This window comes from Anolis carolinensis, chromosome 3 (assembly GCF_035594765.1).
Source record: "Anolis carolinensis isolate JA03-04 chromosome 3, rAnoCar3.1.pri, whole genome shotgun sequence".
NCBI lineage: Eukaryota > Metazoa > Chordata > Lepidosauria > Squamata > Dactyloidae > Anolis > Anolis carolinensis.
Window position 1 is genome coordinate 64,538,828 of NC_085843.1, and position 24,463 is coordinate 64,563,290.

The 24,463-nt window shown below is 37.7% G+C and overlaps 1 protein-coding gene across 13 annotated transcripts in view; it reads right to left on the minus strand.

Annotated features, from left to right (window-relative positions):
- Positions 1-24,463, minus strand: part of robo2 (roundabout guidance receptor 2) — a 1,412,536-nt gene that overhangs the window by 945,689 nt on the left and 442,384 nt on the right. The gene's annotated exons all lie outside the window — the stretch shown is intronic.

Sequence of the window (24,463 nt, forward strand, 5' to 3'; positions counted from 1 at the left end):
ACAGTTCCTCATGTTGTGGTGACCCCCAACCATAAAGCTATTTTCTTTGCTACTTCATAACTGTAATTTTGCTATTGTTATGAATTGTAATGTAAATATCTGATATGAAGGATATATTTCCATTCGCTGGTCCAAATTTGGCACAAATACTCAATACGCCCACATTTGAATACTGGTGGGGTTGGGGGGGGGGGGGGTTGATTTTGTCATTTAGTAGTTGTCGCTGCTGGGATTTATAGGTAACCTACAACCAAAGAGCATTCTGAACTCCACCAACAATGGAATTTAACCAAACTTGGCACACAGAACTCCCATGACCAACAGAAAATACTATAAAGTTTTGGTGGGCATTGACCTTGAGTTTTGGAGTTGTAGTTCACCTACATCCAGAGAGCACTGTGGACTCAAACACTGATGGATATGGACCAAATTTGGCACAAATATTTGATATGCCCAAATTTGAATACTGGTGGGGTTGGGGGGGCAATTTTGTCATTTGTCAGAGGGGTCTTTAGAGACCCCTCCAATACCCCCTTGTGACCCCCCTGGGTCCTGACCCCCAGATTGAGATATGTTGTTCTAGGCTGCTTTAAGGACGTTGGTCCATGTTACCCTGAATCAATATTGTTCTTCATGCAGATGCCATGAAGTTGGTTCTCCCCAAGCACTTTCGAGACAAAGGGTCAGTGTAGATTGGCTGCAATGGAGCACATGATTGAGATGTGTGAGATTGCTTTGCATAAAAAAACAAGATCGTAGGCCCTTTAAGAAATAGAGGTTTAGTTCTAGGCCAGAATCTTGTTGGTGATACACACATATGTCTTTTGTTTTATGTTGCAGAAGAAAGTATTGAATATCAAACTCATGCATTCCAGACAATGTCCAAGCACATTGAGAACACTATTGTGACCATTTTCTGGCTAGGGGTGGGAGTGTGAGACTTTCAGACCTTGCCCAGCTGCGGTTATAGAGAGTTAGAATGGTATCTCTTTCCAATTGGCCTGCATAAGTAGGAGTATAGTGCCTAGATCCAGGGAAGACATGCTGCCCCTCTATTCTGCCTTGGTCAGACCACACCTGGAATACTGTGTCCAGTTCTGGACACCACAATTGAAAGGAGATGTTGACAAGCTGGAAAGTGTCCAGAGGAGGGCAACTAAAATGATTAAGGGTCTGGAGAACAAGCCAAAGACCTGGGCATGTTTAGCCTGCAGAAGAGAAGGCTGAGAGGAGACATGGTAGTCATGTATAAATATGTGAGGGGGAGTCATAGAGAGGAGGGAGGAAGCTTGTTTTCTGCTGCCCTGCAGACTAGGATGCAGAACAATGGCTTTAAACTATAGGAAAGGAGTTTCCACCTGAACATTAGGAAGAACTTCCTCACTGTGAGAGCTGTTTGGCAGTGGAACTCTCTCCCCCGGACTGTGGTGGAGGCTCCTTCTTTGGAAGCTTTTAAGCAGAGGCTGGATGGCCATCTGTCAGGGGTGCTTTGAGTGTTATTTTCCTGCTTCTTGGCAGGGGGTTGGACTGGATGGCCCATGAGGTCTCTTCCAACTCTATGATTCTATGATTCTAATTCTCTTGCTAGAGACTGAGGAGAGTGATACCAGTTCTCTTCTGACAGCTGCAGATCAGAAGCCATATGCTGCCTGAGTCCTTCTTGCTCCTCTTTACACTTCCCAATTCAATAAATTGCCCTGAGAACATTCTGGCACTTGGAAGCTGCCTTCAGAGGGCAAGAAAGGTGCAGAACTATGAGCAGAGAATGGGACTCTGTCAATGCATTACAAGTATGCAGGAATGGTGGTTGAAAGGTAAATTTAAAAACGTGGCTCTTTCAAAAGGCCTTTGATACTTAATTTGGTGTCGGACTGATCTATCTGCCCATTTTATAATAGCCCCATTCTCGAGGTGTTGCCAATGCTATATTGCACTTTGTCCATTTCAACTGTGAAATTACCTTCCCCATTTCAGCCCATTTCGGCACATGTTGCACTTTGCCTGGGTTCTATGAATTAGTCTCCAGTGTTAATATTGTATGTTTTATGTTGATTTTAACGATTGTTTTTACTGTAATTGATGTTTTTATTGGATAACTGTTTTATTGCTGTGTTTTGATATTTGATTGTTTTATCGGGCAAGGCCCCATGTAAGCCGCCCCGAGTCCCTTCGGGGAGATGGGGCGGGGTATAAAAATAAAGTTGTTATTATTATTATTATTATTATTATTATTATTATTATTATTATTATTATTATTATTATTATTATTACAGGTGGCATAATCTCAGTGTGATAACGTTTTTAAAATATCTATTGGGACTTCTATGTTGGAGTTTACAATAAGTTTCTGGCAAACAGAAATGCTTTGAATTGGGTATGTTAACTTGATCTGAGGCTTCAACATTTAGCTGGGATTATTTTAGACTATTCTGTAGGACTTTGTCGCTGGTCTGGTAAGATATTGTAGTGGTCTAATAAATGTATTGTCTAGCCAGGCCTTTTCAATGTTAGAAAGCATATTTTCTTAAGTACAACTCACTAGCCATTAAATGTATTGCTTAACATAATTTCTAATTCTGAAAGGTTAAGAGAAACTGAAAAATCATTTTCATATTTGGCTTGTCTTAAAGGATAAAAACATCTGTCAAAAGGTCAAACCACCATTAACTTAATTGATTATTTCTTCAGCCTTGACCTCTTTTACTTTGGAATGCTAACTCTTTAACCTATTTAAAACAGTCTACAATCATTTGTCCATGTGTGTATTGCAGCTCTTTGTTTTAAAAATGGGGAAATTAAGCAAGTCTCAAATCTCTTCAGGCATGTAGTTACATGTGACTCATCAATAAGGTTTACTTGTCACTAAATGGAGGGCAATTTTCAAGTCAGTCCTTACTAACTTTGTTTTGGGATGTTCACTAGTTTTTCTCATCAACTTTTATGGGGGTAGTTTAGTAGTACATGATTTGCAAACAAATGCTTTCAAATCCAGTCCTCAGGAACCCTAGCTAAAAGGTGATATGTGTGTTTCCCTTTTAGTTTTACAGTGTCTTTAGTCTCACCAAATTGCAAATCCTAGGATTCCATGCCAGTTAAAGTGGTATCAAACTGCATCAATTCTACAGTGTAGATGCACCCTCATTTAGTGTGGACCATAGATAACATGATTACATATATCCACTCTCCTTGATACACTATGGGTAGCTGAAGGTGGATAACCAACCACAAAATCATCATAGCAGTACAATAGGTTAGGCATTTTTTTCACACTGAACCCCTACATTTCATTTTGCTTTCATCTGCACCCTTTCCTTCAGTGTCATGGCAGTTTGTTATAACAGACATTTACTCCATTTTCCCATCTCTTAGTTGTTTACAGCATTAAGGATGTAGAATGGCATACATCCCACAGATATCTCACTGTAGCAAATCCGAAGTAATGAGATTTAGGGCAGTTAAAGCCTTGTATAATGTTCTCTGCCATTTTGATTAATACTGTGAATTTTAAAATACCTCTAGGCCAGGAAAATGAATGCAGGTCATTACTCAGATGAATGGAATGAAGTTTTTAAAAATCCATTTTATCCATTTATAGTTTTGAAAGCCTTAATTAGTATTTTACCTCAATATTAAAATTGTTAGGATTTTGATTATTTAAGGTTGTATCTTGATGGATTTGCAGTGAACATTTTAGTCTATTTTTTCCTTACAAGAGCAGTTAGATGCCAATAAGAGGCTAAAATTTAAGCCCATAACATAAGAGAAAAGAAGCTAGTACTGTTTCTGCTAAAATTCTGCCCCTGAGGCCTTTTTGCAAAGGAATACAGTTGCCGACTGATAAACAGCTTAGAGAAGAGGTTTCTTCAGAAATATCACAAATGCCCATTGAAAATAATGGGCTGTAGATTCCAGGAAAATGATATTAACATTTCCTGTGCCATCATTTATAGTGATCTTGTCCTGAAAAACTCATAAACACTTTATTTGGTAATTCGGTTTATGCCTTACTGTGTCATTTGGATTGATGCTTGACAGCAACAGTGCCATAAATTATGCAAGTCAATTTAGTGAATGCTATTAAACCAAGCAGGTCAGGGTAATTTCAGTAATTATACATATAAATAGTATTATTAGCTCTGTCAACGTCTGTACCTGTGCTATATGTCAACATAGTCCATCAACTATGTGGGTGAAAGAGTCTGGATTTTGCATGAGGTTGAGTGACTGGACTGCTTGCAGTTTGATGTTGTTGTGAAATGGATGGAAGTGTTTATTCCATATGGCTGGTGACTCTAATCATGGATTACTGCACATAATACTGTTTCATATTTGCTTTGCTTGATTTAACAGTTAGAGCTTTTAAAAGGAACCATTTTTGTTTCTACAAAATATGAGAAGAAGCCTGCATTGCTGACATGTTTTAAATTATGGAAGTATAACAATTTTCTCCAGGTGTTTCAGTCTCATTGAACTTCCCCAACAAACCTTACATGCATTCATTTTCTAAATATCAAACAGCTTTTGGCATTTAGTTTTATCAATAGTGCACAATTATTATTAATAGCTCTTAAGAGGAATTAAAAGAATATTGATCATTATTGTTTTCTGCTTGGAAAAAATGGATTTCTTGCCATGAAGGAAATCCAGGCACAAACAATATCATATGTGTAGTTTTAACACAGTATGTTTTGGGAGATTATACCATGCAGACATACATTTGGGCTTTTTTGTTTGAAAACAATGTTTCTGAAAACATTGGGGGAATGGAAAATGTATTTCTTGTAAAAAAAAAAAAAGTTAGGTGTTTTGGGGGTGATCGTTTTGTAGAAGCCCACTGCCTCTCCAATATATTTCTGGTTAGAATATTTTCCAGAAACACTTTGAGGTAGATCAATACCAGGTGAAAACATTCTACAAATATTCATTTTTCTCCTGGACTATGCTGTTTTTAGTTCTGGATGAAAACTCTGTTCCATATAACTAATAACTGGAGATGTGCAAAAAATTTTTTCCCTTCATTTCCTTCATGCTATTGTTTTGTTTCGACTGTTCATCTACACAAAACAAATGATGACATTTTTGTAGGAAATGAGAGGCTACATGAAAATGAAAGCTGCACAGTCATCGTGCTTGCTTTAATTTTTCTTTCGTTTCTGCCCTGTAACAATAAGCAGGTACCGAGAAAGGGCTTACAGCTGATGTGTACCAATGGGTGTTAATATAATAATATTTATATATAGGGTCTGGGAATTTAACCTGAGCCTGGGAGAGGAAAATGCCTCCGCATTAGATCTAATCTGTGGTTAATGGGGATTAATGTAATTATATATATATATATATATATATATATATATATATATATATATCCATCCATCCATCAAAGCAAAAAACAAGGTTAAAATAAAAACATCGTTAAAAATTAAAAAAACAGTTAAAAAGACAAATTCAATAAAACATAAGAATATAAAACGCCCATGTAACAATACTCAGCAAAACCCAATGAGAGAGTATTTTTACCCATTATATGAGTCAAAAACATTGTCCCACCCATGAGGTGGGATGATGGTGATAATGATGATGATTATGATTAATGGATGACTACATTTTTCAAAAAGGGTTGACAACTCTGTGCTTGACATACTTATCTCAACAAAATGGACACATTCATGTCCCACAATCTCTTCCCTCCTGCAGCAGAAAGCTTTGAGTATTTCACAGTTATCTGTCTGGCAATAAATCCATTCCGACAGACATATACATACATATTCAAACATGTTAGGGTGTTGAATGATCCCTCCTTGGCAGTATCATCATCTTTTAGAGCAACATGGCAGGTATGACATGTTCACAGTCAGTTTAGAATTTCATTCAGTTTGATTTGATAAGTACTTCCTAAAATTTGCAAATGTTTTCATAAATTCAACAGAAGGAACTTGACATTAAAAAAAAAGGAGAAAGAAATATTGGCAGATTGATTCATCACTAAATGTAATGGCCAAGGCGAAAGCTGCCCGGTGAGAATTCAAAAACCAAAATAGTATCTTAAAAGCTAAATATTGCAAGCACCAGCTTTTATAATAGTAGGCAATTGCCACGCCAATCCCATGTGTACCATTTAACCAGAGGGATGCTTTCATACACATCCTCAACCATTTCACAAATATACAGAAATAAAATGGGGAAACATCCCAAAGATGAAGTCCCAATTGCAACATGGAAGTAAATTGGAATTTTTATTATTGATGAGAATCATTTACTCAGCTGTGCTCTAAATTAAATATCATATTCAATAAAAAGCATGTTTGCTTAAGTGGCTCTATCTCGTCACAATGTATCCTTTCAAAGATAAAACTTTTTTGATTTATTTGTCAGTCAAACCAGGTCTTTCCTTACAACAAAAGAATCTTTCAAATAATAATTCGAGATGACCAGACCATCAATTCCTTATAACACTCCCTTTTTCAGTTTCTCCCTTCACATCTACTCAGTTTTTCCTTTCAATATATTTTACCAAAGCATGCCCTGGCCTTTTAGACTCAAGATAGACCATTACAATAATCTCTCTCTCCAGTCCCCCATTTTAAAAAACAGCAAAGTGATAACCTGGATTTCTGTGTGTCTTGGCTCCCTTATCCTTTGAAATGCTACCTGTTTGTTAGGCAACTGAAAACTAGTCCTGTGGTTGACATAAGGTCACAATACCTGGACAATGAACAAAGCATGGCACAATGCAAACTCCAGCTGTCATTCTCCCTCTCCCTGTTCCTGCAGAGGAAAAATAGAAAGAGAATATTGTGGCCAGCTGAATAGCTGGCCTGTACTATCTTTTCAGGGTCAATAATTTAAGTGCAAAGCAATTCACTCTTTTAGTCCTGGCTTTAAAGAACTAGACCAGACACCTGGAATAACTGGCAAGCGAGCAGTAGCCAATTTTGCATAGAAGAGGTGGCATGAATTAATTCAGTTCTTTCTCCACTAGTATGTACACACAAAGAAGCATAACCACATACTCTCATATGTTTGGTGTTTTTTCTGTTGTACTTAGTGCAATAATCTGGTATTTAAACAGGGTTGTCCAAAATATGAAGCTAGCATAGTGACATGGCTGTAAGGTGGTACCCTGTTTCCCCTAAAATAAGACATCCCCAGAAAATAAGACCTAGTAGAGGTTTTGCTGAATTGCTAAATATAAGGCCTCCCCTGAAAGTAAGACCTAGCAAAGTTTTTGTTTGGAAGCATGCCCGCCAAACAGAACACCAGAGCATTCAGGATCGGTAAATGTACGTACCATAAAGTGTTGTACATGGAAATATTGATAGTAACAAGAAATTCCTGATAGGATTCACAGTTTGTCTGGTTATGCTGGTTTGTGATGACAACTACTGTACAGTATATAATAAATTTTCATTTTTTTGTTCAACAATAAATGTGAATTCTTCTTCATGGAAAAATAAGACATCCCCTGAAAGTAAGACCTAGTGCATCTTTGGGAGCAAAAATTAATATAAGACACTGTCTTATTTTCGGGGAAACACAGTAGATGCATAGAGTTGGCAATGAAGTATGAATGAAAGAATTGTGGGACAAGTAACTTTCCCTGCATATCCCAGCCTAACTATTATGATAGCCTTCAGGTGTGGTGGAGAACATTTTGCATCACTGGGTGAAAAGGAAGACTTAACAAGACCGGTCCAGTTGACTTTTGTACTACCATTTTGTGCTCCACCAGAGGCCATAAAATAATTTGAGCCAACTTTGCATTTACGTAGTTTTAAATCATAATGAAACTAGGCTAGCACCTGCTCATTTAAAAATGTTTGAATAAAAATATTCTTTTATGAAAGATAATCAGCATGAACATGTATTTTAAAGATTTTCAGAAATATGCATCAATATGCCCTAGGTTATTGGGGTGGATCAGAAGAGTGTGACAAATGACAGAAACACTTTACTTATGAATAAACATGATAGAGTCTTCGTAATTTAAATTCTGTGTCTTGTAGCCAGAGGCTTTACAGCTGCTGACAATTTTAGGTTTCATAGTATCCCATGCCACAATGAGAACAATCTTGCCAATAACCAAAGAGAAAAATTAGAAAAATCCACTTCACCACTAGTTTTCAAAGATAGCATGATCCAGCATAGGGGGTCAGCTTGAATCTACTGGAAGATGATATGCCTCCTGAAATCAGGTTCCGTGAAATAGATTGCTTTTTAAGCTTTCACCATTCATGTCACAAAAAACAACAATATGACTGCTAGCTGCCCTCCATTTAATCTGCCTGGTCATCTTCCATATGGTTTACCTTACTCTAGAAAACAAAAGCCATAGTTTCATATTTTGATGCAATTTCTAATGCTAGAATCCTATGGCTCTCTCGCTCTCTCTTTGCTGCCTTTGTTGAGATGGCAAAACATCTCTTTCACTTTCAGCTGTTTTTCAGTGGTGATGATTGGGAGACAGATGTAACATGTTTTTGGAATTATGAGAAGAATCCTGTTAGTGTCTTACATACATAAAATTGATATTATTGTCCAATACAGAATATCTGTCTTTAGTTCAAGCTTGCAAGCATAGAATTGTGCATGTGGTCCCATTGGGTAGACATGCAGATGCAGATGAAAACATACTGAGATTCTGTATTCCAGAGCATCGCTTAACAGTTTTGCAGGTGAAAATATTTCTGTCCTCCCAATTCCCAGACAATTAACCATTTAGCTGCTGCATTCTCCAGTAATTTAGTGATAGTGAGGTGGTGGAGGAGAATATCTGGCCATATTCCCATAGTCAAATATAGACCAATGACGTCATCCATTTACATCCTCTAGGGTTCTCTGGAAGTTTCAGTAGATGATATAATCCTTCTTGATCTAGCTATGAAAACATAGTCGGATGCTTATCCAATATCCCCTGTTCTCTACCAGTCACTGAATTGCTGTGGGATGAAAGCAATGGCTAAACAGTGAATCCGAAGAAGGTAGACTTTGGTATCCGAAAAAGTCATGTGCAGGCCTATGTCAAACCTGTGTAGCTTTCCAACAGGATGCCATCCAACATATCCATAAACTAAAGCTTGCATATTTTCAGATTTGGGTTTACATTCACTTTTAACAGGGGCTAGATAATCTCAATATAAGATTTCAGCCCCCTGGCCTTTCTACTTGTAAACAAAGTAGCCCAGTCCCTGATAAAGAGCTGTACATATGGAGAGACAGCAACTGCTAACTCCCATCATTTCCCTCCAGAAGGCAATGACACTAACTCATGATGGTATACTGGCTCCAATCTCTTTTGTGTGTCACGTTGTTCTCTTCTTCCAAAAAACCAATACTGAGCAAACACCATTGGTGGGATCCTGTACAAACTATGGGAAAACAAAACATCCTTCAAAAGCTTCATAGGATGAGCACCTGTAATGTGACTCCTATATTCAGTCTTGTACAATGATGTCTTGCTTTATTTTCTACTTCTTGCCAAAGCACTTGCGTTTTCAGTTCTTTCCCCAATTACACAGTGAAGCCAGATGTAGAAATGAAGCATTTATACCAAATGTTTCATTTAGCAGTTCCCTCCAACTGTTCTTTATTTCTGGTCTCGGTACGTATGAAAACTGAGCCTTTATCCACTGAATCATATTTTTCACAGTGACTGCTTCTTAAAGTTAATCCATTTTTTCAGCTTATATCTGCATACATTAGGAAATATTACATTCCCTAATTCCCAGTCAACAGACCTCTAGCTAGGTCACTATCTTTTGATAATCCTCATTTTCTAGTTTATTATAAGCTCAGAGAAACCTTTAAATCATGGATTTCAAATATAAAATGTGCTGATCATTAGCTTTGCCTCTGCTTCATTAGCTCTGCCAGACCCATACTCATTTCTCAGGCTGATGAATATAGAAGGACCAAGTAGGAAGAGGTCAAGGGAAAATGTCTTTATTCTCTGTTCAAAAGGATATATATTGCTAGGCAATCTTTCTAAGCATACAAAAAATGTTGGAGATGAAGAAAACTAATACACTTTTTTTAGTCAACGTGGAAACAAAAAAAAACAAAAACAGGTTTACTTCAATATGTCCTATGGGCTATTCCAAGCCCTGTAAAGCCAGGTACTTTACCTAGAATATTAACAATTAAAACAGTTTATTTGATATAAACTTATATATATACAAAGATGGTTAACTGAAGAAGGTTAAAAGGTTGTGATTTTGCTTTGATGGCTGTGGATATATTACATCTGTAGACTATAGTTGGCAGCCTGACAAAGAACAGTGGAATGGGATTGTGGAAGTAAAGATTCAAGTATTGTCTTTGAGAAGTATATTTTTATATCCATTGGCTTTATTATGTTCAGCAGTTAAATTTAACTGGGGGGCTATGATTGATGGGAGCAGTCTATCTTCTTTTCTCATTGGCTCTTAAGTACAAAGCAATGTCAGTTAACCAGGTAGTAAAATATGACTGATCAGAAACTTTGATTATAAAGTCATCATACTCTCAAACTCTTCTAATTTGGTGGAGCCTATCTTAATTAATCCTCTGCTGTCCCACCTTTCAGTTGTTTTGAAAAAGCCTATTTATCTCCCTTCATCATACTTTCCCCCTTTGCCTACAGATAAATTTGGCAAATACCATTAAAAAAGCAAAAGTAGTTTGTACTCAAGTGATTGGAAAGGGATGCTAACCCATCCTAGGTTAACATTATTAATGGGTGCCACAAAGTTGAATTTAGAAATGCAAAAGAAAGAATTGGTGATTGTTTTACTCACAGTGGTGAGACTTATAATTGCAAGAAATTGGAAGATAGTAACCAATCTCACACTGGAAGCATGGTATGGGGATATAGGGAATGTAGCCTTAAATGATAAATTATCAATGGAAATGAGGGTGTTCAGAGGGGAAATTAATAGATCTGATTTTGAATTTATACTGGTCAGTTTTTATTAAATATGTTCTAGAAAGTGAAAAAAGAAAACAATGCAACCTCGTTGGTCAGGAATTTTGGGTATAATATTTCTTTAATGGTTGACTTATAAATCTTATGGTAAACGAAATGATACTTGTTCAGGCATTGGTGGTGGGGTTATGTATTTGTAAAATGTTCATTGTTTTGTGTTCTGTTTCACTGTAAAATATTAATGTATGTAAATAAAAATTAAGTAATAGGAAAAAAGTAATTGTAAAGAGGAGGAAATGGCAGACCAACATCTTGCTCATCCCAATGGACTTGTGCTTCTTCTATCTTGTCTGTTCTTCCTCAGTAACAGCCTGTGCTATCTTGGCCAATCTCTGATGTGCATGCATGGGCACACATGTCCCAGTGCTTCATCTGCTAAAAGTTGGAGGATATGGGATGGGCACTGTCAGACTCAAGGAAATGTAAATGTTATTTTTAAGAACTTTTCCCGTCATTCTTTTCTGGCTCCATGATTTTAATATTAGTGAAGGATGGTGTTTCTGTGTTGATCAAAATTGGTGGGAGCACTGTATTGGTTCAGAAATGACATCCTCATTATCATTGACATCATTGTCACCTGTATTTTTGATACTGCTAGCCATAGATCTAATGATACCATCTCTTTTATTGTATACAGGAACATTTTCTTTTGCTGCCCTGAACCTGTCACAACTCAACCCCATTGGGTGATTGAATCTTTTATTACTGCATGAAAAATCCTTTCTTAATAATGTTCATAATTTTATGAACTTCTGTCAAGCCCTCCCAATCATCCTTTCCCCCCCTAAACGAAAAGGTGTCTGTCTAGCATCTCACTTTTTTGTGGAAGGAAAGTGCTTCAACTCTTTGATCATTTCAGTTGTTCTTTCTGCAGCCTTTTTAGTTCTGTGGTTTCTTTTATGAACTGGGGACAGCAGGGCAGAACACAGTGTTCTAAATGTGAAGGCACAAAAGAGTTATATAATAGAATTTTATTGTCAATCCCTTTTCTAACAATTTCTGACACTAAATCCTCCCATTTCATCATTGCATTGCACACCGAGTTAAATTTTCAGTGAGCTTTTCAGGCCACTGTTGAGTTTTTTCTCAGCACAATCACATATCCGTGTATATGTGAAGTTACAGTTATTTTCCCTATGTTGACTGTAGTAGGTACTAATTTTTTATCATCTAAAAAATTAACAAAGCTTGAAAGTGATTTGACCCATTTGAAATTAATAGAAACATAACAGACTGCAGAGCCAACACTTTAGAATGGAATGGTGAATCTCCCCTCCTATGTGGGGTATCCCAAGGTGCAATTCTCTCCCCTCTTTTTAATCTCTATGTTAGACCCCTTGCTAGTTTGGCTCGGAGTTTCGGCCTAGACTGCTATCAATATGCAGACGACACCCAACTCCTTCTGCGCTTGGAGCCTGGAGCAACGTCAATACCAGACAATTTCACCCTATGCCTGGAGGCTCTGTCAAACTAGCTACGTGCTAGTAGACTGAAGGTGAACCCAGTGAAGACTGAGATTCTCTGGCATGGCTGCTTGATTGTTTTGACCCATTTGCTACCCACCTTCGCTGGTGTTGCCCTATCTCCTTCGCCTACTGTTAAGAGCTTGCGTGTCGTCTTGGATTCGCAGCTGACAATGGAAGCTCAGGTCACTGCTGCCAGCAAACAGGCCTTTTTCCATCTACGTCAAGCGAGGCAATTGGCACCCTATCTATCTGATGAGGCTCTGGCAACAGTCATCCATGCCACGGTCACGTCTAGGCTGGACTATTGCAACGCCCTGCATGTTGGCCTTCCGATGTCTACGACCTGAAAGCTCCGTATTGTTCAGAATGCGGCAGCCAGGCTACTCACAAGAACACCCATGAAATGCCACATAACACCAGTCCTGCAGCATTTGCATTGGCTTCCAACTGATTACCGTGGTTTATATAAGATGCTAGTTCTGACCTTTAAAATTCTTTACGGCCAGGGCCCATGGTACCTTAGGGATCGTCTCTCCTTCTCCCATCATCGGAGGCCACAACGACCATCCAACGCGACTTACTTTATGTACCGGGTCCTAGAGAAGTGCACTTGGAAAGGACCAGACACAGAGCTTTTTCTATTTCTGACCCTGTCTTATGGAATGCCTTGCCGTCCTATATGAGAGCCATGCATGAGTTAGGACCTTTTACCCTAGCACTTAAGACCTGGCTTTTTACTAGAGCTTTTGATCTATGTTAATTTTATCAATATTTGTATGTATGTATTTTTATCCTTTACAATTTAGCTTGTAAATTGCCTAGAACGTCTTGGATGGAGGGCGATTAATAAGTAATTAAATGATGATGATGATGATGAATGCTTTTCAACTCATGGTCTAGATAACCTTCTGATGGTTAACAGATGTCCAGTATTTGAAGGAATAAAATGGCAAAGATGTTTTTCTAAATGCTAATGGCACCATTCAGTACTTTTAATGTGTTCATAATGCTAAATATGGTGTTCTCAATCTGGTACACACCACAGTGGCCCTTGATATCTGCTGCGGATTGGTTCAGAAATCTGGTCTCACAGTAGGTACCAAATCTACGGATTCTCAAGTCTCATTATATATAGCAGAGTAGTAAAATGATGCCCCTTATAAAAAAATGTCAAAATCAAGGTTTGTTTTTTGAATTTTGTGTGTTCATGTGTGTGTGTGTGGGGGGGGGGGGGAATAGTATGAATTGTTTCACCTTTTTAAAAAAGCAGCCAACTAAAAATATGGTAAGATTGAAATGGAAAGACTTCAGGTGTTTTTGCTCAGGATAGTTGATAGTTAATGTAATATAGTTAATCAGTGAGTTAATGATAAATGCTTTGCAATGAAAATGTATGGAGTTTTCTGCAGATTGAATTGTTTCTTCCTTCAATAATAAGATAATATGTTGGTGATGAACTGAAATTCATGAAGTCCAGGTCTAGGCTTGAGAGAAATATCAATTCTATTATACCACACTGTGGAGATAATAACCGGGATCCTAAGATAAATAATGTTAAGGAAAGGAAGAAAAATATCTCATCTACTATGTTACCCTTGAACTTTGTGAACTGGAGTCACTGAATTCCTGAACAATATTTGGTGGGGAAATTGAGGAGACTGGGGTGAGTCAGGGGGCCCTAAACCCAGAAAATTGGGTTAAATAAGGGGGGCTTTTCCTATTATAGATGTGTTGTACTGGAAATAAAGTCATGGGGGGAACCACCTGATGTGGGACCAGCTGAGATCAGTTGACAATTCCCTGTCAAATGTCTTAGAGCCAAGGGAAATTTAAACACTTCAATTTCTCCTCTGTTGGCCACAACTGAAAGGTCACCCAGGAAGCTCTAATTCAAGCCTTAAAACTCTACAAGTGGTGGCCCAGATCCCAGTTTAACTGGACTGGTAGTCTATTTCACCAATCCAAAACTCAAATCCCTATAAAAGGAAGTTTTGGAGTCCTAAAGGGTTTTGGAGCCAAAGGTGATCACCAAAGACTTCTCCCACCACTACCCGTCAGGTTAAAGTCTATTTAATGACACCACACAAAGCCAGTTGTCCAAGTTCCATAGACACAGCATGGGATAGGCAAAACACCTATGTCAAAGTGGAAAAAATGCCTACCCAGTCCCAAAGCAATTAGACAAGTCTCATACTACACTGAGGGTGGAAGAATAGGCTGCACTGTAAAATTCAAAGACACTAATGAGTGGCAGTCAGGCCATAAATAACAACCCATCCCCATCACACATGCCATTCTGACACCATGTGCCATGTATGTCCAGGTAAAAATTCTCTGCCTGAACCTGATCAGGAAATGCACCATTTTCTCATGTTGTCACATTTCATAGAATCATAGAATCATAGAATAGTAGAGTTGGAAGAGACCTCATGGGCCATCCAGTCCAACCCCCTGCCAAGAAGCAGGAAGCATTTTTTGAGATCTTTTTGTTTGGAAACTCTAAACTGCCACAGGAAATGAATATATGACTTAAAACAATGCAACAGCCTTAATTTGACTTATATTGGAAATGCACAGCACTTAAATTGAAAAAGAAGTTAAACTTAAAAGTCATAGTTAAACTTAAATTTCAAATAAATAAAAATATAACAAGAAATCTAAATATAATGCTGGATATGTTTTTGTTTTTAGCATCATAGCTTTTTTATTATGTATCTGGAACAGAGCATAATTATATTCAGTTGTGGATCGTTACAGATTATCACTATTAATCTTTAAAAACCCCTTTTCCAACTTTGCTGTAATGGATCAGTCTTGCCAGTTTCACTTAGATTTTCTACCCTGCATTGCAGAAGCAACAAGGTGAAGATGTATTTTCCCTGTTGACACTTTGAGAGGGCGTGCAGAGGGAAAAATTGCTGTTAATTATAGCAGGTAGAATTCCTAATGGGTAATATTGAAGTCTCTGGGGAGCAATACGTCCTCAGACAATTCCCTATGGTTGTTAAGCTTACTGTGCTCCATTGCTAAGAATTCTCAGTAAGCTGATGGTATAATTACTTTGGGAAAGCAAATAGTACCTGGGGCAGAAAGCAAAGCAAAACAAAACAAGGCATACATTTATATTTAATTTAAATATTGTAAAACTGAGATAGCAGGTTTCTCATAAACCTGCACTTCTGACAATTGACCATTACATGCTTCATTTTGAGAGTTATGAAGAAAATAGTTAATTGAGATCCTGCATTAGAAGATGTAACTACTACAACAGAACTCCATCCTTATAGATAGATTCCTAGTACTATTTTCAGCAGTGCACCTCACTAACAAAAGGACTTATGAAGTGTTGGTGAGCCCATCATTATAGGATGATGCTTCCAGCTCTCTCCTAGCAGCAAGATGCTTTGTGACAAGCCGCATGTTACAAAAAGCCTCACTACTAGGAGAGGAGTGGAGGCATCACAGGACATTGTCCTACTCTCCAGTGCCTCAAAAATCTTTTTTAAAAACATTACTGAATAACATTCCCTATATCTCAGTTCCTAGTGGAAATCAAAATACTGTGGTGTCATGAAATATTAAAATTGTTTAAGAACTGCCCATAAGGAAAGGAAAGTGAAAGGATGCTCTAACCATTAAAAGCTATTCTGTATAGTCCAGTGAAGATTATCATAGGGAGTAGAATGATTGCAGTCCTGCTCCTTGATCCTAATATGCTCAAGTTCACTTATCCACAGCAATAGATATATGTAGGCTGTCTTGTCATTCAAGTTTTACAGGACACAGGTTGCATATAGGTATTCTGCACATAGACCTGTGTATAAAGTAAAACTTGAACCTAGAAAGGTCATGGACAGAGTTCATTCAAGTCCAATTAATTTAAATCCAGTATTCTTAAATAAATTTCTATCTTGAAGACTGTTTACATCAACCTTTGGTCCTCCAGGTGTTTTGGACTTCAGCTCCCACAATTCCTAAGAGCTGGTAAACTGACTGGGATTTGTGGGAGTTGAAGTCCAAAACATCTGGAGGACCAAAGGTTGGGAACCATTGGTTTACACCGGAGACAAGTAACAACAGATATTTTTGATTAAAGATCCAAGTAGGTTAGAAAAAAGGGTGGAATTGTTATCTTTCTGTGCATGTTAATGGTGAAACTTAAAATAGCTGAAAAAAGAAGTGTCAGAAAGCTTCATGGATAAAGGAAAAAAAAACCAGCAGTATAAATATGACTGAAATGACTTCACCTCTAAGAACCCCCTAAGGGCTGCCAGGGCTAACTAGCCTTCCTCTAGAGAGCATTTTCAGTATAACAGAAAGACACGGGGAGAGAAGAAATTACTACTGCTTACATGAGAAGAGTGTTGGATCTAGTTCCTAATAAATAACATTTGACAGATTTTTAAAAAGTAAAACAGCCCACAGATTGTATTAAACAGATATAACAATTTACATAACACCAACAGAAAAGAAGCATTCTGCAAATGCACTATTCATAGCCCTTTTAATATGTCAAACCAAAACAGGTGATTGATTAGGCAAATATGAAATGGTATTAAGAGACTCCGACCATTACTATGTGATATGTTTCACATGACAGTAAAACAAATAATCCAATCATACTGGAACTATAACAGTCATATAATGTCCATCATGGTAGATATGAGTTTTCTATCCCCATAGCAACATCTGTACTGCTTATGCTAATCACTGTAAATTAACCTTGATATGAAAAAGCCCTTGGGATGCTGCTGCTGTTATAGCAGTTCAGATGAGTCGCATGCTCTGCTAATAAACCTGCACAGCAAAAATTAGGGTGATAATAAGATGTCCTGTTAGCACATTTTCTTAATATGCATTTGTTAAGCCAAAGCATTTGTACTGGTATAAGGTAATTATAGGTATCATAGATAATAAGCTATGTTATTGACTAGTGCGCTTATTGTGATTCATTTATGGATAAACATAGAAACCGGGCAATCAGTCGACATTAACAATGATATTACTTCTAAGCTTGCCTTATAATTATGTATTTCATGTAGAATTCTCTTAAATAAATGTCTATAAATTGCATTTTTGGTGTCCTTCACAAAGTAGTCTAACTCTAATGCAACCAAAGTCCACACAGATCTCCAGTTGTTATTTCACTGCAGTTTCCAGGAGGTGTAGCCAGCATAACTAATTGAAAAGCCACATTATAACCATTCAGTTGGCACAAATGATCCATGCCTTGATGTTTTAGAAAGGTCTTGAAAGCACAGGACAAGGAAGGCTGCTGCTTACTACCCAGCACAGCAATTGCAGTTTCAAGAACTGCTTTTAGGCAGGCGTGATTCAGAGCTGAGAAATAATGGGGAGCTAAGCTGTTCAACACTGGAATACATTGCCTTGGAATGTGGTGGAGTCTCTTTTGAAGACTTTTAAACAGAAGCTATGTCCATCTGCTGGGAATCCTTTGATTGCATATTCCTGCAAGGTAGGAGTTTGACTGGATAGTCCTTGTGGTCTCTTACAACACCATGATTTTATGATTCTAAGCCTTCCTATAATTAGTATTTCCATGATCCAAGCCATGCTCCAGTATGGCTCAAATCACTATTTGATGACTGGCTCATGCCTTTGGAAGAACACTCCATTCTAAATCATTATAAGATTGAGTTGATGTTCCAGGAACTGATGTTCCAGTTCCTAAAATAAAAAGTACATGACACCAAGGTCACTTCTACACTGTCATATAATCCAGATAATAAAATCAGATAATCCACATTATCTACTTTGAACTGGATTACATGAATCTACACTGCCATATATTCCAGTTCAAAGCAGATAATCTGAATTTTATTTGACAGTGTAGAAGGTCCTAGATCAGAGAGCTGTGTTGGTTAAGCATTCAAATTCTGTGCTTAATTTGCGGCAAACAAAACCTTCAATCTCAAACACATTTGCCTGGAAGTCAGGTCTGACTCAGATGTTGAAAAGCTCATCTCTATAATATATCTGAATGGCACTCAGGAAACATTTATATAAAGAACAATACTTACACCCTTGGTACTCAAGTGGACAGTTATAGCTTCCTGGAGGCACTTTTTTCAATCATAGCAGCACATGAAGGGAATAATTTGAGGTATCCACCACAGTATCTATGGACACACTGACTCATACATTAGTTTTTAGAAAGAAATAGATACTTAGTACCATTCAGAACACAATGTAATTTTTAAAATCTCCTCAACTTGGCTTAAGTTTATTTCACACCACATAGTTCTTTTTCTGGATTTTTTGCCAAATATACATCATAATATTTTAGCTGTCTGTAAGTAAACATAAGATGCCCTTTTTTTTTTTTGAAGGAAATGTAAGAGTGACTATATTTGGATCTGAATGTTAAAAATGAGTTTCCTTTTAAAAAGAAATCTATGGAACCAAAATGGTCTGAGTGTCCTGGAAAATAAATTATTTTTGAGGGTATGAAGATGTAAGTGTAGAATAAAATTAATGTTACTACTCTGAAATAGTATTATGAGAATGAGTAGTAAATTATATTGTTGCAGTGTAGCCTTACAGATATTTTCTTGACAAACCCAGTGAAGTTGATATCATGCATATATTTTTTGTGACTAACTAGTTGCTTAGGGATCATGTTAAAAATTATCATCATCAAGAAAATCTTTCCTATATTTGCGTTTTCCTTAAGCAATCTAGTGTGCCAGTGAGGTATAGTAGTTTTGAGTGTTAGACCTGAACACATTGGATAACTTTGAGCAAGTCACACTTGCTTAGCCTCAGGGAAAGGCAAAGACAATATTGACACGAAACTCCATGAATTACATATTTCCATGGTCTCTCACAGAGGTTTCCCAGTGGCAACCAAAGTTCATGTAATTGATCCAATAAGTCAAGGAGAAATAATCTATGAAATGGCCCTTTCCCCAAAACCATTTCACTGATTCTTGAGCATTCTTGCCTGAAAGGGAGTCCCACTGAATTTTCATGAATTGTTGGGTGTCATGACTAACTGATTCTATAAAACATCTGCATTTCTGTAAATTGTTGACTGCTGTCCACTCTATTGATGGAAGTCCTCAGTGGCAATGGAAAAAGCTATTTATGTGGTACTGATTTTGAATGTCTTAATATTCATGAAACATGACTGGTCAAGTTCCAATTTGGGGGGTGGGGGATAAAGGGTGGATGCTCTGTCTCTTTCCCCTTTTGAGATGGCATACCCCCTCCCCATACAGCTGAAATTAAATGGCTGGTTTTGAAACAGCTGAAAAATGTATCTTGGCAACTTGGTATAGCCTTACCTACTATGACCTTACCACAAAGGACTAAAATTGGTGGCATGCACCGATTTTAGCCTAGGTCGCCCATGGAGCCATCTGGCTCTCATCAGATGATGCCAGCATGGCTCTGTGGGTGAAGGAGGGCTCCTGTGTTGCCATAGAATCCATGGGGGAAGCCATGTGCACCACACGTGCTCACACTTCCCCCATCTGATTGCCCTCATTTGGATCCAGGTGATGAGAGGCATGGGGTGCCGGATTCCCCACACCCACCGATGAAGTGGAGCAATGCCAGTGACAGTGTGACAAGGTCGTTGACACGAAGGATTAAGCCTGGATCCCGACACATGCAAAACAATTGCTAGAAAAAAGTCCCTTTCCTAATCCCTGATTTACATTCCATCCCTGAAAATGCATTGCCCCTTCAGGAAACTTTCACAGCCATTTAAAAGATATCATACCAGATACGAAGGAATGGCTAATTAAAGTAATGGAAATAAAGGACATGGACAAATTAACATTTTTGTTAAAAGAAAATACTGGCAGTGGATTAAAAATGAATGACTAGTCAATTTTAGAAGACTACTTAAAGAGAAACTAAGGACTTGAGAGGGAAAGAAATAAATTTCTTTTTTTGGGACTTTATCAAAAACTGAACGGATGGAAGAAGAACAGAAGTTACGAACTTTTCCCCCTCATTTTTCCTCTCCCCTGACCCCTCCCCCTCTCCTTTTTTTTCTTTTTCCCTTTTTTCCCCTCTTCTTTTTTCCTTTTTTTTTCTTCTTCCCCTATTGCCCCATAAGGGGCCATATATTTTCCCTATTTTTTGTATCCCCACCCCACGTGTTTTGTTTCTGTTTTAGTTTCAATGTTAGATTTAAACGTTATCAATAAAAATATTTTTTTAAAAAATATATACATTTTGTGCTGGCTCCATAAATCGCTAGTTACACTAGGCAAAACCATAGAGGTACACAATTAACACCACAAGATATCTGCTCTGGAAACAAAAATAAGATCTGTGAAAATATGCAACTGCAGCAAGCTAATTAAGCAAATTTAAACCTAAAAATTTAAGTAGGTAACTTAAGTAGTATGAATTGTTTTCTTCCACATCGTTGTTTTCCTCCCCATTTTGATGCTATTTATCAACATTGGGATGCCATCTTTCTTTGCTACCTATTCACTTTATTAAGCTCTTTTCACATTTCTCATACTATCTAGTCTTCATATTCATCATTTCCACCTCATTATTCACTGCCTCTGTTCCAGATAACTAATACATACATATATGAAGCAACATGCATAGTTGTACATCCTAGTCAACATTTTGCAATGCTTCCAATTAGCTATGCTTCTTCATTTAATTTGTTTCTGTACCCCATGCATTATCTCATCCATCAGCCATAGTTACACAATTATTTTAGTGCTTGGATCTTAATATTAAAGAAATCTACCTGGAAGAAATAAAGCATTCTTAGGGTCACAATTTTTATGGTAACTTTATAGGAATTTTCACCACCCTTTACACGTTTATTACTATATTTAAATCTATATCCTGTCATTTAGTCTGTAAATCTAGGTTATATTCCCCTTTACTTACATCAGCAATGCTACAGATCCCACTTTCATGGTGACCACTAACTGAACTGATCTTTCCAGTAATGGTGCTATATACACATGGGCTAGAACCATTAAGAGATTGATCAGCTCAGCATTACTAGGTTTGAATGCTTCTCCTAAATATCTTTCCAAGACTTTGATGCCTTTGAGCAACTAGTATACTTAATAGCTTTCCACACCAATGACTCTGTCCTTTGGGAATTAACATTGATTTTCCGTTAATATAAAGAATCCAGTTGTGTCATCTTTCCTGTTCCAAAGCTCACCAAAGTCAACAGACATTTTCTGTCAGGTTCAATGGGTTTTCTGTCATGCAGCAGTTGAAAAGATTGGCAAAAAAAGAAATGGCTATAGAGGACAATGGCACTGCAGTATTCTGAATAAAAATAAGTAACAGTAGCACACATCCCTGATTCAACTGATTGTATTTTCTGATAGTTAGGAAATATATGCCAACAACTACTCCCTCATTTTATGCACTGAACAATTCTTTGAAGGAAATCTGGGAGTGTTTGGCTTTGCCCAAAGGATGCATAGGTTAAAATGCTTTTCATTTAACTCTGTAGGAATTACTAAAAAAGAATTAGTATGCACATTTTAATTAAATACCATTCAACTCTGTATTAAAGTGTCATCTCATTGACTGAGATGTATACATAAAATGGACATGCCTGTAAGTGGCACCCCATGCCACATTACTCCATGACATTTTCAAAAGCAGAAGAAGCCTACAAACATTGAAAACAAATACTTACTTTATAAAAATGCATGTCTAGCACCATTTAAAAAGCTGAAACTACTTAATAAACTATGTGTAAAGTAGATCTTGCCTTTGGCTATAAACATAGAGGTGGAATATTGTGCATTTTTGCTGGACGAAGCGTGTAAATGCTCACCTTTGTTCATTTTCACACATTAGAGAATATAAGACTCTTTCTGGATAATTCTACTCTAAATGTGAGATCATCAGCAAAAAAACAACAACAACCAAACAAAGCATGTCTGTTACATATCTCATCCTGAAAAGGTTAAACTGTTGAGTACACAAACCAAAGCAGTGTCTTGATTGTGAAATGAGCTTCCAAAGGAAGTGAGGCCTTCATCATCCTTTGATTTAATTTTTAGATTTTAAAATATAAGACAAAGAATGAAAAAAGAGAGATGAGGCAACAAGATACAATTCTGGGCATATCTGCTGACCTTGAGCTTCTTCATATTGAGCAAATGAATTAAGGGTTATGAATTCTCTCTTCAGACTCTCCCTTGATCTTTTCATGCATATTGCTCGTACTTGTAAAAGTCATTTGGAATATAATGATTAGTAAGGCTCAAGATGGCTCAAGGGGTTGGTGGACGCCTTTCCCACCAAAATGTATGTAAATGCTTGGGTAACCTCTGCCCAGCCTGGGATGTGGATTCAGAATGATCTATAGGCACCTTTACTGATTTGTTTGGTTCTTACATTTTAGTCTACCCAGTAAGCTGAACTCCCTGGACAGTACATAGATAAATTCAAATCTAAAATACAAAACAGTAAAACAGGAGGGCAGTAATGTACAAAATCCATTTTACCTAAGCTTACTGCTTGCTGTCTTAGTTATAAAACACTGAAGACAACTGAAATAAAAATAGCAACTCCCAAATTTAAGGGTGTCAGGACCCAGGCTGCAGAGCACCAATAACCTTACACAGAGGCCAGTCTCTATCTAATATCTTTATTAAAGGAATATATAAAGTCAATAAAAACAAGTGAAGAATAAAGTTCAGAAATAGACCTTTCAGGAAAGGTCAAATATAGTCCAGGAAAATAATGTCCAATATGTGATATTAAGGTCCAAAGTTATAATCCAATAACCGAAACACACACTTTGCCGAGCAAAGTGTGGGGAAATGACAAGGTCTTTTAGTCCATTGGAGCTTGACAACAAGGCTGGAAAACAAACTAGATTCTTGGCAAACAAGACTTGATACGCGGCAACAAAAAGCAAGAACAAGGTCCGTGGCGAGGTCCGGGGAACAAGGCAGGCTTGGAACTTGGTCCTGGAAACAAGGAACTGGAGTTGCGTAGTCCACACACGACCTCACTCCTCAAGCTGACGAGTTGACTCCGCAAGGTTCCCCTTGCGGCAAAACACCTATATAGGATCTTGTTTTCCCGCCAAGGAACACTTTCCCTGGAGAACAAGAAGTGAAACCCAAACTGTGTCCAGATGCATGACTCCTTAGAATTTCCCAAGGGAAGCAGACCTAATCAGCTAATTGTTTGGCTGCGATTCTGGCGCTCCGGCGATTCGCTTCCCTAGTTCCTCTATCTCTATTATAATTATCCCTTCAAGAAAACGGGGGAGAATTCTGCCCAAGGCTTGTTTGGCTGACTTCTTGAGGGCAAACATCCTCCAGGTGCAGGGGTTCCGATTCTGGCTGAACCGGTGGAAATCCCATGTTTTCCTCCTCATCTGCCACAATAGTACTAGGAACAGGACTACAAGGCCCATGAGACATCACAAAGGGAAACTAATGATGCTGCATGTGCATGCCTCCATTGCTGATTTTGTTCAGAGATAATGATAACATCAGTTCACTCCAATGGCTGCTTGGAGAGTTAGAAATTATAAAATAACCTCTAGGCTAGTTCTTTATGGGGCCAGTAGGATACGGTTATTGCTGAAACTTTAATTGGAGGTATCCTTTCTTCAGCAAGAAAGTGTATGAGTGAATACTCTTCTAAATTTCATATGGGGTAGAGAAGCACAGTTGTTGTTGCTGCTATTATGTGCCTTAACGTTATTCTAAATTATGGCAACCCTATCACAGGAAAGATTTGTTTGAAGGGGAGGGGGTTCTTTTGTTTTCTTCTGGTGAAGAGTGGCATAGCCAAGATCAACAAATGATTTCCATGGCTGAGTGGGAATCTGAACTGATTTTCAGGATTATTGCCCAATTTTCAAACCAATATGCTATGCTGGCTCTCACCATATATCCATTAAATCCTCTTGCCACATTTTCTGACTATGTGTGAAATGAATGACTGAATATGATGTGCCATCTCTGCAAGAACTTCGAGCATTTGCTTGTGTGAATAGCAATATAAAATTACTACAGACCCAAAATCATATGGATTAAATCAA